Source organism: Thermobia domestica, chromosome 2, assembly GCF_964235325.1.
Source record: "Thermobia domestica chromosome 2, izTheDome1.hap1.1, whole genome shotgun sequence".
NCBI lineage: Eukaryota > Metazoa > Arthropoda > Insecta > Zygentoma > Lepismatidae > Thermobia > Thermobia domestica.
The window spans coordinates 384,506,754-384,524,810 of NC_137455.1; the positions used below are offsets into that span (position 1 = coordinate 384,506,754).

At 35.9% G+C, this 18,057-nt stretch overlaps 1 long non-coding RNA gene across 1 annotated transcript in view; it reads left to right on the forward strand.

Annotated features, from left to right (window-relative positions):
• The window catches only part of LOC145679907 (uncharacterized), a 55,818-nt gene extending 52,516 nt beyond the window's left edge, over positions 1-3,302 (forward strand). Inside the window, exon 3 of the long non-coding RNA XR_014130612.1 lies at positions 2,607-3,302. This is a non-coding gene — a long non-coding RNA (uncharacterized LOC145679907). The remainder of the gene's footprint in view (positions 1-2,606) is intronic.
• The last annotated feature ends 14,755 nt before the right edge of the window (positions 3,303-18,057 follow it).

Sequence of the window (18,057 nt, forward strand, 5' to 3'; positions counted from 1 at the left end):
CACTCTACCACTGAGCGACGGTGTCCCCCTCTGGACAACTTGTAAGCGACAAATTACTCACTTTTGCAACAATGAAAATGATGCAAAGTTAAGTAACGAATAAGTAAATTTGCTTGTGTAAAAGAAGGTTGAATTGTCAAATGAGAGCATCTCTTTGTTGCGATTTTTCACATCGGTATGCTGGGTCGAAAAGAAAATCTGCAAGTATACAGGGTATTCTAGGGAATTGTCAAATTGTGTTTAATACTGGAGACTAGCCATGGTAAAAGTAAAGAAACAGACGAGTGTATGAGCAAAGAAAATTTTAAAAAAATGAAATGCAATCTTTGAGTTTTAAGTCCCACGGTTATGCTGGCTAAGCTAAAGGAGACGGTGATGATGAGAAATGAATGACATGGTGGAAAGAAGAATGTGGAAAGAAACGGGACAAAACCCGAGAAAACCCACTCACACGGTATTTGTCCACCATAAAGCCTATTTGATACGAAGGTAAACGCTTTACCACTGAGCCACTGCGACCCCTGAAAGGAAATTCAAGTCATAGTGTGGAAGGATTTGCCTCAACTTCATAATTCTAGTCTATCACTTATAAATGAAATGAAATGAAATTAATAGTTTTACATCCCACTGAAAACCCCCGTAGACTAAGCCAGACTGATGGTTAATGGAAGTGAATAGTTATGAAATATCTAGTGGAATGTTAATGTAGGAGGAAACGCGAAAGCTAGGGAAGCCCCACGGTGACACGATATCGTAAGGACTTCTCGAATCAGAGATAAGTGCTTTACAACTGAGCCTGTTTGTCCCGTACTTTTTTCAAGTAGCAATAGTTTCATTTATTAACTCATCTGCAAATTCAGCAGTGCAGCAATTTAGTCTTCTCCGTCTTCATGAATCACCCTATATAAAATAATTTTCCTAATTGATTAATGTAACATGTACATTCTACAACTGCGCACTATTTATGACTTCATTATGAGTCTATAAAATTTGTTAGATCTAAACTAGCGTACCAATTAATTCCTTTCCTCCGTCTGAACCGAAGTATCGACCCTTTCTATACCCGGAAGACTTTTAATACAATGGTTTTTTTTTTTTTTTTTTTTTTTTTTTTTTAATAGAAAGATGTTCCTGGAAATGTACTATGAAGTGTGTTGATCACACGCTGTGAGGCGTTTTGGAACAGAAATCGATGAACTTTTCTTTTATGTATAGAATAAAAATGTATTAAAAAGAAAAAAAATTCTGACGGATTTCAAGAATTGGAGAGGAAATGGCATTCTGAGGCTCCCCATGAAGAAGATTATGACGTCAGTTTTTATTTCTCTCAGATACTAAATCAGAAGAGGTCATTCAATATGTTATACAGAATGTTTCTAAATTTATTACAAGTTTCTATTGCCGTGTTTCTTGTATGTATTAGATTCACATTAAAGATAGCATTAAAATTAGGGTGTCTTTCTAGTACTGGGATAGTGCTAGTAGTGCATGAATTGTGTTGTGAGCTAGGAAACTATGAATACTAATGCTTGACTATATACAAATGTGCTACGTATTAGGGTTCTATAATTACTAGTACTAGGCTAATACCACTAGGCTATGTATGAGAATACTAATGCTCTACTACTATGGTTATTTCTATATGGCTTTACACTATGTAATTATTAATAATATGATTATTACACACTTACTATGATTACTCCTACGAGGGTCTACGTCTCTGTGTAGTACACTCTACCAATGGGCTATTATGATTACTTTTACTATCCTTTGTACTATATGGCTGTGTACTACATTCATAAATACTAGTATATAGCAAGTTCTAAAAAGGCGAAAGAATACTGAATGTTCTCGACTCATATGGTGTACTTTGAAGCAGGCAAAAATCAGGCAGCGAATGAAATAACAATGCTATATACACTGAGAAAAGCATTGAATGCACATCTATGAATAAATGTCCCTTCTCGGTTTAACAAAATCGAAAACATTAACAACCAGAGAACTTCATCTATGTTCTATAAGCATGTAGTATCTTGAAAAACGAAACTGACTTTAAGTTAGATCTTGTATTCGAAATTTATACAACGAAAGTGTCTCATGGAAAACGAACGAACTTTATATATGGGTGCACGGCATACATTATTCCATGGTATACACTGTTAAAAATAATTTCTTAAATTTGAGAAACCGTTTCTTATCTGTGCACCGAGACAATATTTTCTTAGAAATGATATGTGGAAATTTCCATTTATAAGGAAAGTAACAGTATATTTTCTCGTTTCGCTTTATACAACCTCATCTATTTTTCTTCATTTCTCATTAATAAGAGTTTCAAACTCTTGTTTCTAAGAAAAGATATTTTAAGTGCACAGATAAGAAACGGTTTCTCAAATTTAAGAAAGTATTTTTAACAGTGTGAGGTTCAGTCAAATGCAAAGGTCCAACAGCAAATATTCGGGCAACGTGTTGAGGGATATGTTAGTCCTGTTTGCTGTTTGTAACCAGATATGTTTAAGCCATAATAAATGTTATATTTGTTGCGCGTGGGCGTAGTGTGGCATGTTAGCAGAGGTTGGTTACTTATCATGTTCCTTTCTCTCTCCCAGTAAGACGTGGCCTTGTGTGACACATCAATGGAGGTGCCAGTGACCAACGTTACCAAGAAAGAACAGCGGGGTGTGATACACAGGAGAATGAAGCCTGTGCATGGTGCAAAGTGTGTTTCAGACTAAACAGTGCAAAAAATGGTGTCGGCGTTTACGCGGTGGCAGGGAGACACTGATTCGCGACCTGGGCAGGTGACAAATCTTATTCCTGATGAGACAATTGCTTTCAAACTGATAGACGGGTTTTCTTGGATGCCATTACTGCTCAAGTGCAGGTGTCCCATGGCAGTGTGCATGGCATTGTGCGCAATAGACTTGGTTTGTGCTCAATGGGTCCCAAAGTGTTTGTCCGAAAAACAGCGACACAACAGAATGGGAATATCATTGAATCATTTGACACGATGTCAGAACGAGGGCGACGATTTCCTTGGAAAGATGATTGCAGGAGATGTCGTATTTATGTATTTATTAGGGAAATGTTGTTGGTAATTAGTTATTTGGCTCAGCGAAGAATTAAAGGATAGGGGTATAATTTCTAAGAATTCCAATCTAGATAAAGCACAAATAAGATTATACCGGATTATGGTAAGTATTTATAGTTTTGTTTACAGGAAAAATCCGTTCGTAACAGGATACAAAAGAACTTTATTAAAGAAAATTGAACTAGCATTCTGAAAGACGAGAAGAACACATAAAAATATCAGGAACAATAAGATAAATAAAGATGCAAACTATTATCTCTTCTTCTTTTTTTAAATCCAACTATCTGACTCATATCTTTTAATGCTTAGATAGGTTAACAAAAAAAAAAAAAAAAAAAAAAAACACCCAGATTCCTTCCATCAGTCTGGAAGTCACTAACGAAATTTTTAAAAATCTGGCTATCATTCTAGTTGTTTTTATACCCTTAACCCCTTGCACTGAAATGACGAGTCTAGCTCGTCATGGCCTCCCGGTGCTAAATCGCACAATGGCGAGCTACACTCGTCATAAAATTTAAACTATTGACTATCACTCTAGCCAGCAGAAGGCGAAGGGGATACTGCTAAGGCAACTTGAGAGCACTGAGACCAGAGTGTTCAGTTTATTAAGCTTTTATGATATGAAACGGAAACAGAAAAGTTAAAAATAACGACGGCCTGAGGAAAGCCCGACGGAGAGTAAGGCATCAACCATCTGTCTACATGCCTCTCCTCACATGCAGTTAGTAAACTAAAGAATCTGTCAGGGGGAGTGTGTGTACCGCGGTTTCTATCTTTTCGGAAGAAATTTACACGCAAATCTGTAATTGTGTACATAGAAGGAAAGAAGGGTAAATAAGAAGATAGAAAAGCACGTAAGAAGAGTTATTTTGATTTTGATAAAAGGGACAAGAAACCTGGAAACCAGGAAAAATCCCCCTTAATCGGTCATGCTGCATGCGGTAGGCGCTTTACATGGCAAAAACCTCACTGGAAGGAGTGGCAGAAATCCATGTAAACATGTTTGTAAAAGTAATTTAATATATGATCTGTTATTATTGAACTATTTGTGTTGTCTGTGTTGGGGACATGTATTGTTAATAGAACGTCGTCATCTTTTTGCATCAGTCACAGTTGCGTTGGTTATCCCTGTTCTGCACTGTATCCCCACACTGTTCCTTCTGTTTCGCTGGCAAGTTGTCTGTAGTTGGATTTCGCTTGATAGTGTCTGCATAAGTTCTGTTGATGTAGATTTTTCCTGTAGTGGTTGTAGTTGCGTTGGGCCGAGCACTTTTCTTATAAAGGGGAGGAAAGCAGAAGATTGGGTCACGATAATGTCACCACTGAGTAAAGAAATTTTCCTAAAAACGTCATCTAGCAGAAAGGATTGAGCAATTAGGGCGATACCTGGCGACATTACTCTCTAATTGCTTATACGAGAGAGAAAGAAAGAAGTTACATGTTAGCTAGGCTAACTAATCAACATAGTAGATATATACATAGTAAAATACATGTATAACAAAGATAATAATTAATTATAAAACTCCATTTTTGGCCAAAGATAATGTTGTACTGTATGCAACTGATTTTTTTTTTTTTTTTTAAACGAAAACAGAATATTGCAATCACAAACTGTATTCGAGGTGGGTGCGAAAATGCTGACAGTCGCTGGCAAAGAGCAAAGGATAACAGGCGCATCTGATTTTTTTTTCACCTGCTGGGAGGAGGATGGGGATGACTTCTTTTTTCACATAGTGATGGGGAATGAAACCTGGATGTCGTGCGGCACTGGGGAATCCAAGCAAAAGTCAAAGAATTGGCGGCACTGCTCCTAAAACTAATAAATTCAAACATACATAATCAGTTCTCAAAATCATGTAACCGTGTTTTGAGACTAACAGGGTGTGATTGTTGTGCAATTGTTGAAACCAGGATAAACAATTACAGCAGATGTGTATTGCCAAATACTGAATAATCTGCTACATACCATCAAAAATCAGCGGAGAGGAATGCTACGTTTTAGAATTCTTTTAATGCATGACAACGCCCGCCCACATACAGCTGCTTGTACTGTTAGGACAAATTCAAAGATTTAGGTGGAAACTATTGAATCATCCACCTTACAGCCCCGACATTGCCCCCAACGATTTCTTTCTTTGTTTTTCTTCCCCTGAACAAGTAGGTGATGTCTTGCGTTGATTTATTTCAACAGCAGTGAAATGCTCAGTTCTGGACTTGCTGCATTCTCAGGTGGCCAATTTTTACACAGTAGGTTTACGGAAGCATGTGCCACGCTACCAGAAATGTCTGGAGCTTCATCGTGATTACGTCAAAAAAATAGCCAAGGTATGTAGTTGTATATCAATCACAAATATCTTCTACTATCTTTTTCTTGTTTTTTCAACATGTCTTTTTTTGACATGCGCCTCGTAATGAAATTAAATTGAAATGAGATCTTTTAGTTTAACGCACTAGTTTAGATCTTTTAGTTTAGTTTATCTATGCTCTTTATACTAAGGCAGACAATTATTAAAGCAAGTCATTGATTACGGGAGAATTGATGGAATGAGAAAGTTGGAGGAAAAACGGGAGTACTCAAGAAATCTCACGGACACGATGTTGTCTACCACAAAGCTACTTAGCAAGGATCGACGTATTAAGATAGTAGTAAAAGCAGCCAAACTTACGGAATTTATACATGAAAATATCTTTTGTGAAATGTAAGATAAAGTCAAAGTATTCGCTTATATTTAAGGGGGTAGCACATATGAAATCAGAATAAATTATTCTAGACTATTGCATTCAATTTCATTAATAATATGATTAGAATATCTAGTGCTCAAGTTCGTTTTAAGGTTTTATAGTTTTCTAGTCCTATTTTGGGTTGTTTTTACGCTTAGAAGTTCCTACTTTTTCTTTATTTTTGAAGTATTATAGGTTTAGCTCCGTATGACATGAATTACATGTTTAGCTCAGTAAGACGTGTATTATGGGTTTAGCTCAGTAAGACGTGTATTATAGGTTTAGCTCCGTAAGACGTGTATTATAGGTTTAGCTCCGTAAGATTTGTATTATAGGTTTAGCTCTGTAAGACGTGTATTATAGGTTTAGCTTCTTAAGACTTGTATTATAGGTTTAGCTCCGTAAGACGTGTATTATAGGTTTAGCTCCGTAAGACGTGAATTAACTTACCTTTGTAATCATTTGTTTATTTAATTCTGAAAGTAGTGAGTTATAACGCAAAGCAATACAAACGAATCATGCTTTTAGTCTAAGTGTTTTTACAACGTTTGAAATCCAGAGAGGTTTTGGCTTTAATTCTTAATATTGAATGAGTCTTCTTTTAATCCTGTTACAGTTTCAGAGTTTTTACGTGATAAGATCATGCTGTTTGTTGAAGAAGTGGAACCTCTAAACCTGCTGGAATATTCCTTTGAGATTTCTTTCTTTCTTTTTTTTTTCTTTCACGATTTCAAATCCTTCACTTTTTTCTTGTGAGTTTTCTGGAGAATAAGTTCCGGTATTAAAGCTCAGATCCATTTTGCTTACTCCTTTGCCAGAATATGTCTACAAAGCACAAGAAGATACAAATTGTCAACACCAAGAGATTTTGATAAAATTGCCTCTCTATATTGGAATATTTCTACATTTCGAACGAAATATATAATAGGATAACATTTTTCACTATTTACGTCACATATAATGTACAGCGTGTTTATAAATGAATGGCACCGTTTAGAAAATTAGTAATAAATCTATTTATTACCTCACATGGGGAAAACCTACAACGTAAGCAGTGGCAACTGTCCAAGTTTCTCATGCACTACTTGATGTTTGCTTGTCATGCTGGTTTGTCACGCTTACTGCGGGGTCTCAGCGTCAGTTTCCGAAATGGCGTCGCAACAGATATCTGTATGGTCCATTTTGAGATGTCCAGATCTGTGGTTACAGTGCAGCGTGGGTTTCGTGCAGGGTTTAGGAAAGACCTACCACACAAGAATAATATAAATAGATGATACCAACAGTTCGCGGACTTCACACGAATGTACGAGAGCTTCTTAGTCGTGTTATTCATCACGGCTGGATTGGATGTACTGCAATGGAAGACAACAACCTTCTCCCCTGGCCACCCCGTTCGCCGGATTTAACACCATGCGATTTCTTTCTTTGGGGGGTTTGTTAAAGACAGAGTTTAGGTTCCGTCAATGCCTGTGTCCCTTGAGGAAGTTTTTGATCAGATAATGCATGTACTGCACACATCACGGCGGACAATCTACACAGAATATGGAAAGAATTAGATTACAATGTCGTGTGACCAAGGATGCATATATTGAAGGATTGTAATTAATGCATCAGAAACCTGGACAATTGTCGCTGCTTATGCTTAAAGTTTACCTATATAACGTAATAAACAGATTTATTATTAATTTTTAAAACTCCACCATTCATTTATGAACACTGTATTTACAAACGGGGTAAGATGCTGGTGAGTATGAGCAATCCACCACAGATTACGTGAAGTCCAACTGACCAACATGGTTGCCTTTAAGTGTCCTTTGACCTTTATGTATTTGCTTGTCGATTTAATTAAACGTATGAACACGCAAAGAGAGAGAGAAATGAAACAAGGAATATTAGGTAATAAGGAATCTGGTAACTTTAAGAACATAGGAGAAAAGGCTCAATGGGAGAATGCTTAGTACGTCTAGTCTGAGGGATCTTGGTTCGATTCCATATCACGTAAGTTTGTAGTGAATAATATAGTGGATGATGAACAGTTAATCATCTATCTTCTTTAATCTAAAGAGCACAACCGCGGGAGTTAAAGCTAATGATTTCGTATTTTTTTCTTTTCACAATGCAATTGCAGTATATTCAAAGTAAAATGTACTAACCACCGGCAAGGGCGCCGATCCTGGCCCCTCCCCAAAGCTCATGTGGGCCTCCTATTGTATTTATAAATACACAATATTTGGCACAATTTGAACGCAATTTGTCTTAAAATCCTCATATATGTATATACCTTCTGCATCTGAATGGGATCCCCCAAATTTACAGAGAAATCGGCACCCTTGGATATATATGAGGATTTTAAGACAAATTGCATTCAAATTATACCAAATATTGTATATTCATAAATACAATGCGGTGACTCAAATGAGTTTTGCGGGGAGGATCCCTTCGCCTTCCCCCCAGGATCAGCGCTCTTGATCACCGGCCCTACTTACTAGTCTAGTGGATACTGTGTACATATGGTGCAGGTAATCCAGTGTTGAAAAGAAATGCTGAACTTAAACGAACTAATGTAATATTTTTTCCCGCTTGTTTGTTAAATTGAACCAAGACATGTTTTTTGTAAGGTCTGAATCATTACTAGTGTTATAGGACTATTTATAGGACTATTAACGAAATATTGACAAAATCACAACAAAGCTTTTTTGAGAAAGTCCTTCGCAAATAACTGACTCCAGGAGTAAACTAGTCGTTATAAATTTTTCAGCATAAGGTAGATAACACGTAGTGACAAAATTGTTCTTACGTCAAAAGGGCGTATTTAAAAATACAGGCAGATCGATAGTTCCTTTATAATATAGTCAAATCGACTTTTCCCCTCTAATGGAGTCTGATCGATTCTTCATCTTTTATTGCTCTTACATGTTTTTGCTTCATTATATCTCACACGTATTCACATGTGAAGTATTTGTGCATGCCTTCGATTTCGATTTCGTAGGATAGTGATATAATCTTTAACCAATAATGGTCGAAATTCTATCTACAGCCTGTAATTTTGAATTATTTGGCTTATAATTTTAGGGTATACGTCTGTTACTTCATGTAGTCTGGCCAGTGCCGGTTACAGACATTTCTTAAGTGAAAGCAAATAATATTTAGGCGTCCTCACGTAAATGATAATAAAAGATAGAAAGTTATAATGGACGAAAATTCATCAAATAATTGTTATAATTGCAATGTAAATATTAACGAAAAATGGCGAAATTATAACTAATTGACTAAGATATATACCTAAGATGTATTTTGACACGTTCAACTGACACGTACAAGTCGAAACAGAATAAATCTCATGAGCTTCAAGTCTAACGATAACACAAGTTAGATTTTGACAAAGAGGTATGTTCTTATGCTTCATTAAAAGCTTATTTACATAGTATTTTCTAGTGGTACGATTACGGTAATTAGCTTAATTTCTGGTTTTCTTTTGTTACTGAAAAGTTCATGTTAAAAAGACACCGTTCTGGCTTTCAATTTGGCAAAATATTATTATTGCATCAGTATCCATTGTATTGAGTATGTCATTTTCAATATTCATCAAAGCTAGTCCATTTAATCCTTCTTGAGATATAGTTGATCTCAAATAATTGTTTATTAATTTTAGCTAACTTGCTTAAACACAACAAGTGACAAAAGTTTCTCGCTTAATCGATATTTAATTTCACTTCGACCCGGTAGCGCAACTTCAAAATCAGGTACCTCCCGCAAAATTTCTTTTCAGGGCCCCTTATGCCTATTAAAAAAAAAATCCAGTCCTTTCATGTCTCTTTCTAACACAGACGTACGAAATCAGGCAATAAGTAACACAAGCAGTGGCACACCCAAGATTTCTCTTTTCAGGTCGAAGATTTTTCGAAGTTGCCTACAAATGCAAATAATTTTATGTATTTTCTGTGCTAATTTTCATAAAAAAAATTAAAGTTCTCGAGGATCCCGACTGTCGGACCACTCCCGCCGGTGCATCCCTGAAAAGAAGTACAGTATAGCATCGATTATCCGAAGTAATTGGGGGACATGGGTGTTCGGAAAACTGGTTTGTTCGGATAATCGAACTGTACTGTACTGTACTGTACTGTACTTCTACAGCCAGTGCCAAACCGACAGAAGTGTGCTGATTGTTGAAACAAAGCGACTGGCGGCTTGGCCGGTCAGCAGCGCCTTATGAAGGCCCCATTAGAAGCAATGTTCCGCCAGCGGTGGCTCAGTGCGGCGACTACTGTGGGAAACTTGGTTTGGGAGTGAGGGGGATGATGGACGGTAGGGTGGGAGAGTAACAGGTGCGAGCGAGTACACAGTTCGGTTAAGCGGTCGTTTGGTTGACCGACGTTCGGATAACCGACGCTCTACTGTGACTATAATCAATACTCTATTTTGCATTAGAACTATTACCAAAAGTTTTTTTTTTTTTTTTTTTTTTTGTAAAAAATCACTCCATCTAAATTTAATGCGAAAGAATGGATTGATAATGATTTTACACTGTCATAATACAACGAGCATATCTATAGGGCTACGCTATTGTGATTGACAGGGAGAGTTTTTTTTTTTTTTAAGTGTTACTTATAAGCCCAATGATCTTTCGATTACAGTTACCCTTTCAAGTTATATATGCATACAGGGTGGCCCATTTTAATCTTTCCACGGAAATATCGCGAAAACGGTTGAACGTAAATGAATTGAACAAAAACGAAAATAGGAAATACTATGGGGCAAATCGAATGGCGATGTCCCGGTGTCCCTCAGTGCCGCTCTTCAAGGGGACCTGGGGCCAACTTTAAAATTTTAAATGGAAACATGGGGCGACTGACATCTCGTCCAATAGATCTTTAAAAACTAAAAAGCGATATTGCAAAAGATTTTTCATATCGGTCACTGTATTCAAAATGGCCTCCAAGATATGTTACCTATATCAGATAAACGTCCAGTATCACTAATATGAAAACGGTTGAACATAAATGAATTGAACAAAAACTCAAATAGGAAAGCCATAGGGAAAATCGAATGATGATGTCGCGGTGCTCCAGGGCCGTCTTGGATGGGGGCCAGGCCCAAATTAGGAATTTTAAACGAAAATATGGGTCAAGTGATACCTTGTTCGATAGATCTTCATATACTAAACAGCGTTGTGGCAAAAGATTGTTCATATGGGTTACCATTTTCAAAATGGCCGGCAAGACATGATGCCTGTATCAGATAAAACGTCCAGTACCACTAACATGGAAACGCTTGGATATAAATGAACAGGATAAAACTCGTACAGGAAATCGCAGATGGTATTTGTCATTCCACACCTCGAGAATAATCCAACGGAGAAAAAGATTATTAAAGTATAAGTGGCATAATTCTAAAGAGAAAATCTAATTCCTAGAAAATCATCGTTCCAACGTCCTCCGTAAGTGGGTGAAGCGGGACGGGAAGGAACGTGAATTTGCAAATGAGAACCTTCATTTTCCAGTTTGGCGCCCTTCTCACCTGGTGCCTTCTGCGAACGCGTAGTTCGCAGGATTCAAGATCCGGCCCTGATTCTGGCTCTGTCATCTGAGCCAGTTTTATACTTTTGATTAAATTTAGCTTTGAACTTCACTTCTCATAGGTAAACTCCTCTTGAAAATTAAGTTGGTAAACAATCTCCACGAGCTCTTCCTTTTAGAACGTTAAACCCACGTTGTAGAGTCTTCATAAAAAAGAGAAAGATAGTTCACCATATTTTCTTATGTAAGCTGAAGTAAAGGAAATAAGTATGAAAAATCTTTAAGATCTTTACCTTAAGCCAAAACAATTGTCCTAGACATAATCATGATATACGACTTTTAGAGAGAGAGAGAGAGGTAGCTCTCTCTCAAAAATGTTCCTTGAAAAAGACTTTTAATATTCATTAGGTAAATTAATTCTTTGGTTCTTCAGTACGTCTTTTAAGAATTATTCTCTACGTCGCTTTCTATTTCCTTCTTCGACTATTGCTAGCTTTTTTTGTATTCCGTATTGTTATTATCTATATCGTTTTAGTTGCTAGTTTGATTTAAGTTGTTTATTTTCTTGGTGTTTTGGTTTCTGTTTAGTTTTGTAAACACGTGCTGTACACTTGAGTGTATGCTTTCACTTTTGCTTTCTTTTGTGACTTGAGAGTTTAAAATTTCTTCAAACAACAGCGTATTGTCTTGTTTACTTTCTTCGGTAGGTTTAATTTCTCGTCTTTTTCCATCAAATGCTTCATTTTCTCTTCTTGTTAGATTTGTCATAATAATGATTTTGCCATGTGAAGTTTCAAATGTTTGCAATGTTGTCAATGAAAATTTGTATTTTTTTTATGTTATCTATAAAATTTAGGTTTCCTTCTTGAAGAATAACGAGGACACGATGGCTCAATATAGTCAATAATGTTTAAGAAAAATTGTAAAAGTTTACAATGTAGGTATTGTAACCAGCAATATATACACACTTACTACAACAATATAAATACCGTAAATTGGGCTTACTTGGAAAGTTTTTCTTTTTCGTACTACCCTTTGTTATTTATTGGAATTAATTTTTCTTCTTCCTGTGATGTTTCTAGAGCTTAGTCCATGTTACTTTTTCTTGCAGTCATAGGAAAATTTTACTGACATGTGAGACAAGCCTCCCAGGAGCCAAAATGTGCTGTTTCGAAGTAGCCACGCTTTTGTGGCTACTTGGAAAATATATGTCTTTTCATAGTAGTAAAAGCTGTGTGAAAGATGGTACTACTTGGGAAGAATCACTTGCAAGATCACACTTTCCTAAGAACATTGATATACAACACGCCTATATTTCTTTCATAGTAATGAATTCCTAAGCTGTTTTAAATAATAATAGAAAAAAACTTTTTGCACAACCTTATAGTTAAACATAGTAAATTGTTGAACCAATCTAAACTCACTACAGTGGTAAATTTGTCTTCCTAAAGGGCAACAGAACCAGAACAACAGATTTTTTTTTTTTTTTTTTTTTTTTTTTTTTTTTTTTTTGCAATATGCTTTTATAAACGGTAGGTTTTCAAACAATGCAATGGAAATTTTTGCAAATGCCAATAGACGCGTGAGACTTCTTTAAGCACTGAAACATGCCCTACATAGTTTTATGAAATTTATGTATGTATCAGATTCGTAATTGTAATGTAAAACCAATTCGTGTCATTAGGAAACTTCTGAGAGCAATGATATTTAGCACAATCAGGTAAAATCACTTTTCATTACAGAAACAATTTACAGAAAATTTGAAAAAAAAAGTATCAATTACTATGAGAATTTTTAGACCAGTCTAAGACAGCATTTATGACCATCCGCATTGTTTATATTAGGTGTCTACTTTTCATTGGTCTGGAAGAAAACGATGTATCTGTCATAGATCTCTCATTATTGTACCATATAACACAAAAAATGTCAGTTTTTCAAGTAGCCCCAGATTTTCCAAGTAACCCCAGTTTACGGTACTCCAGCTCACAAGTTTCATGTCCGTCCAAACGTGTTAAATATCTTTTTGTATTTTTATTAGTAAAATTAGTCGTCTTTCACCTCATAGTTTTCCTCTAACAGAAATCATTTTTGGCCTGATTTTAATTACTTTCCGACATCTAAAAATAATGATGTTGCCTAACTTACTATGCAGACTATCATGTCCCTTTTGTATAGCAATAGGCGTTATCATATATGCAAACAATGCCGGAAGTATCAGGCCAGCTCTATCTCTCCTGTACGAAAAAAGAAAACTCTTTGCCTACTATTTAACTATTCTTACAGAGTCATTTTCCACCACATTAGTATATGAACATGTAACATACCATATTCGCCTTAGCTGCCATAATACTACTAATGATAATGTAACTTGATTTCCTCGTGTAAATACTTATGTATTCATGGTAGAGCGTTTACCCTTGGGACGAGGGGTTTTTGGTTCAATCCCTGGCCAAAGAAGTTTGTGATGGAGAATATCGTGTCCGTGGGTTTTCTCGGGATGCTCCCGCCTCCTCCCACAATCTCATTCCACCGATTCCTCCATCCTCATTCACTTGCCTTAATCATTTGTCTCCCTTAGCCTAAAGAACATGATTGTGGGACGTTCAAGTGAAATATTTCATTTCTTTTTATATATAAAGTTTTGACTTATACACGTAAATGATAAGACAATACGTACATCCGAGGCTGTGAGAGCTCACGTCTGTTATCTGGGGTATCTACTTCTATTTCGGTATTCGGGGGCCACGGTGGCTCAGTGGTAGAGCGTTCACCTCTGGTGCTAGGGGTCGAGTTCAAACCCTGCTCCAGCCTTGTGCGTGGGTTTTCTCGGGGTTCTCCCGTTTCCTCCCACTTTCTTCATTCCACCATTTCATTCATCTCTCATCATCACCGTCTCCTTTAGCCTGACCGGCATAACCGTGGGACGTAAAACTAAAAAATAAAAATTATTTCATATCATTTTCTATTTAGGCATTCCTCCATTCACCAAATATTTCTTAGCATATTCGTGGTGTTATTTTCACTTTGCTGCTCAACATCAACTATGAGCCAAATCGGTAATATCAGGCTTCAGTTAACCTCAACACTGGACATGGGCACCCGAAGGAGAGGGCAGAGTGGGACTCGGGCCTCCCTCTGTCTCATAAAAATATATACGTAACATAGCAAACCACGTATATTAAATGCCAGACGTAATATAGCAATCATGGAGATGGGCCCCTCACTAGAAAATTTTCTTCGGACGTCCCTGACTCTGGGCCTTGTTGTGAAATAACAAGCTACGATGATAGTAATGCTGCTACTATTGGCCTGTGTTAAAATTGAGTCGTTTTAACAACATTTAATGTTGCGTACTTTCAAAGTCTACAGTACTTTCTCAGTATGAAACGGAATTTAATTACGTGAGACTATAGCTCACACAACTTTAGTTTTAACTTGTTTATTTAGTGCTTAATACCCACCTTGTGCTTTTTACAGAAAATGAATTTAAAAAAGCAATCTTCGTGTAAGACCATTCACAAAAGAGCCTTCCTGGAACAAATTCGAAAAATCTTTCTTGGAATACAATTTAACTGGATCTTTTTTCTATACTCTTATTTTTTTTTTAATTTTTCTTTAACATTCTTGAAAATTTACGTTTTAGAAACTTAACTTCACTGAAGATTGCGACGTGGTACAAAGTAAATTACAGACGCTTATCGCGTTGTGAAGATTCAAAAATGGTTTATTCTGTGCCTTTGATGTTAACATCTAAACGATTTTCTCTGCACTAAAATAGATTTCAGAAAGAATGGAAGCTATGAATTCAGTTATTCCCACGAAATACGAGTAACAGTGCTTTGGATTAATCACAAAGGGTTTTGTTCGAGAGATATATCTTTTAGTTATCCCAATGCTCTCTTTATTTCGACGTTAGTTTATTGTTTTGTTATTTACAGGATTGAGTTCAGATTCAGGATACAAAGCTATTTTTTGAAAACTCACAAATACAATCTATTAATTCAAAAAGAAAGAGTAATGTTTAAGGAGCTCGTTTATGCATAGGCACCAAACGTGAAAATCATGTGTCAACCAAAAGAATCACAGTTAAAAACTGTTACGTTACGATATTTTTGTACTAGAGGAAAGAATACATAATTAAGACAGCCCGTATGTGCATTGTGTAGATTTGTACCTACACAGCCAACTCCTAACTACAGCACCTTAACTCTCAACGCTATGCACCAGCTCCCTCATGCTGACGCTTGCTCTAGCCTTCACACCTTTTATTGGTCACGAAACATATCCACTTGCTCCAGAATAACTAGTAAAAGTGAACATTAGACTTAGGAATGATCATTTTTGTGGTACACTCATGTCCAAAATTGTTGTCGCATATCTATAAATATGTTGTTGTAGGAATATAATTTGATAACAAATTCACCCGGTAATTGTTATAATGTTAGTATGTGTATAATCGGGAAATTTTATGTCAAAAGAGCAGTAAATAAAAACAATGAAACCAAAATAAAACTTTCTTATCCATTTAACAACATTTTGTTTTGCTCATTCTAATTTTAGTATTTATAATACTTTTTCTATGAAATTTACCACAAATACACATTTCTCGATTATACACATAGTATCAGAATTAAAAGTATCCTGCAAAATCATTAGCAAATTATATTCTTACAAGAAGACAGTTATAGATATACGACAATCATTTTGGACATGAGTCTACATAAATTTGCAGGTATTTTACAAATCTGTACCCAGTTGGTGGCTAGATACTGCATATGTTATATGTTAACTAAGAGCAACGTATTTAGAATGTCAGTTAGCTGTATAAGTAATTAACTGTCTGATTGGATTCTTCTCCTAACATAATATGGAGAAATATTAGATGTCAAAAATGTCAGAAACTCACGTTATAGGTTTGTTCCGTCTTCGAGTTTTAGTCAGTGGCGGCTAATGTTAGTGTTGCAGCGTTGCACAACGACCAAAGTATTTCAAGAAAAAAATATTATCAATAGCACTAAAGAACAGAAAAAATACTTTTTAATACTCGCATATATACACTTTAAATAACATATTTTTTACTTCTGTAACTGTCCGTTCCGTTAATCCGTTTTAAAAAGCGAAAAATAATCTGTCACGGAGTCTTTAATTTATATTGTGTTGCAGCGAGCATACAACGACCAGATACCTTCAGCGCGGCAATTGGAGCAAATGTTAAGTCTCCTTTCCTCTATCTCGGAAGTTAAAGGGACTGATCGTTGCAGTGCTTCTGCAACACAGCACGGTTTCCAGTCAACGAGAAGGATTTTCGCGCTAAATAAGAGTTCTAGATTTTATTTCACTAGCAATTAACAAATGAAATTTGTTTTTATGCATTCATATTTTTTTAATTACGGGACTATACTGAAGCAAATCAACATAATGACAATTAAAAAAAGTGATTGCAGAATTACAAAATAAGAAAGAAAATATCTAGTAGAGGAGAAAACAAATGAAAGTAGACCCGCATTTACAAGTTAATTCTTAGCTTATAGGCTTCTTCTACAGTAATTTGTGAATCAAATATTAATAAGTCATCATGTAGAATCGCTCCCCCTTCTCCTCCTGGGGATAGTATTTTAGTATAAACCTATTTCTTTTATAAAATAAGTGTATTTTATACTTTTGATAACTTTCCACATAAAACTGTTTGATGGGAAACGCCAGATTGAATTTGGGAGGACTAGTTAGCAATGCTCAGGGGCGTAGTCACGAGGGGGGTCCACCGGGCCCGAACCTCCCAAAAATTTCAAAACTCGACTAACATTTGTAGACTTTCTTAACGAACTATACTTGTTTAACAAAGAAATGATTGATGTAGACTAAATATTATTTTTATTTTACACCACATCATGTACTCTTTCTTTTCTTATAAAAATAATCATTCTATCGTTTTCTTCTAAAAAATATAGATGACAGTAAGTAAGAATTTCTTATCGTCTTTTCGGGTGCAGAATAAGACAGGTTCCATATTATGTAGACGTATTGGACCTCCCTCAAATACTTTGGACCCCTCCCAGTTAACATGTATGGGTGTAGAATTGGCAGTGCTGTTTGTTTTGATGTTCTTTGATTTTTGGCTTCTGTTACATGCTGATCCTTCATCTAGCGGGTTTCGAGGTTTCCTTTCCAGAACATATCACATTGGTAAGCATTGTTTCGCCTCATGTGGAAGTATATTGTGTTCATCGTGCATTGCGTAACAACCAAGACGGATGATTTGGAATTTAGTTTTTTTTCTTTTACGCACATGTGTGTGTGTGTGTGTGTTGATGTATGAATATGTGACATTCGGAATTCATATACCAGTACCTCTTTTGTATCGGCTGTTTTTGTTTTTAATTATTAGGTTTAATTTTATTGTGTGTGCTTTAATTCTGTAAATAACCTACAAATTCTCAATGAATTGTATACCATGACTTCTGTAAATAACTTACTAAAAACATTGACCAGCTTTCAACTGAGGAAAAATTTGCAATTAAGGCTTAGACAAAACAAACAAAGGGCAATTCAGGAGAGTGTTCGAAAAAAAAAATCCAGTTTAAATTTACAGGATATCTTATGGCAGTAGTGTTGTTTGCACCAGATACATTTCCTCAATTTATTTTAAATTTTCCTGGATAAACTGTGAATAAAGTGTGTTCAATGTACATTTTTTTATAACACTAATCTCTGCTACGAACTCTCTTCAGTCAA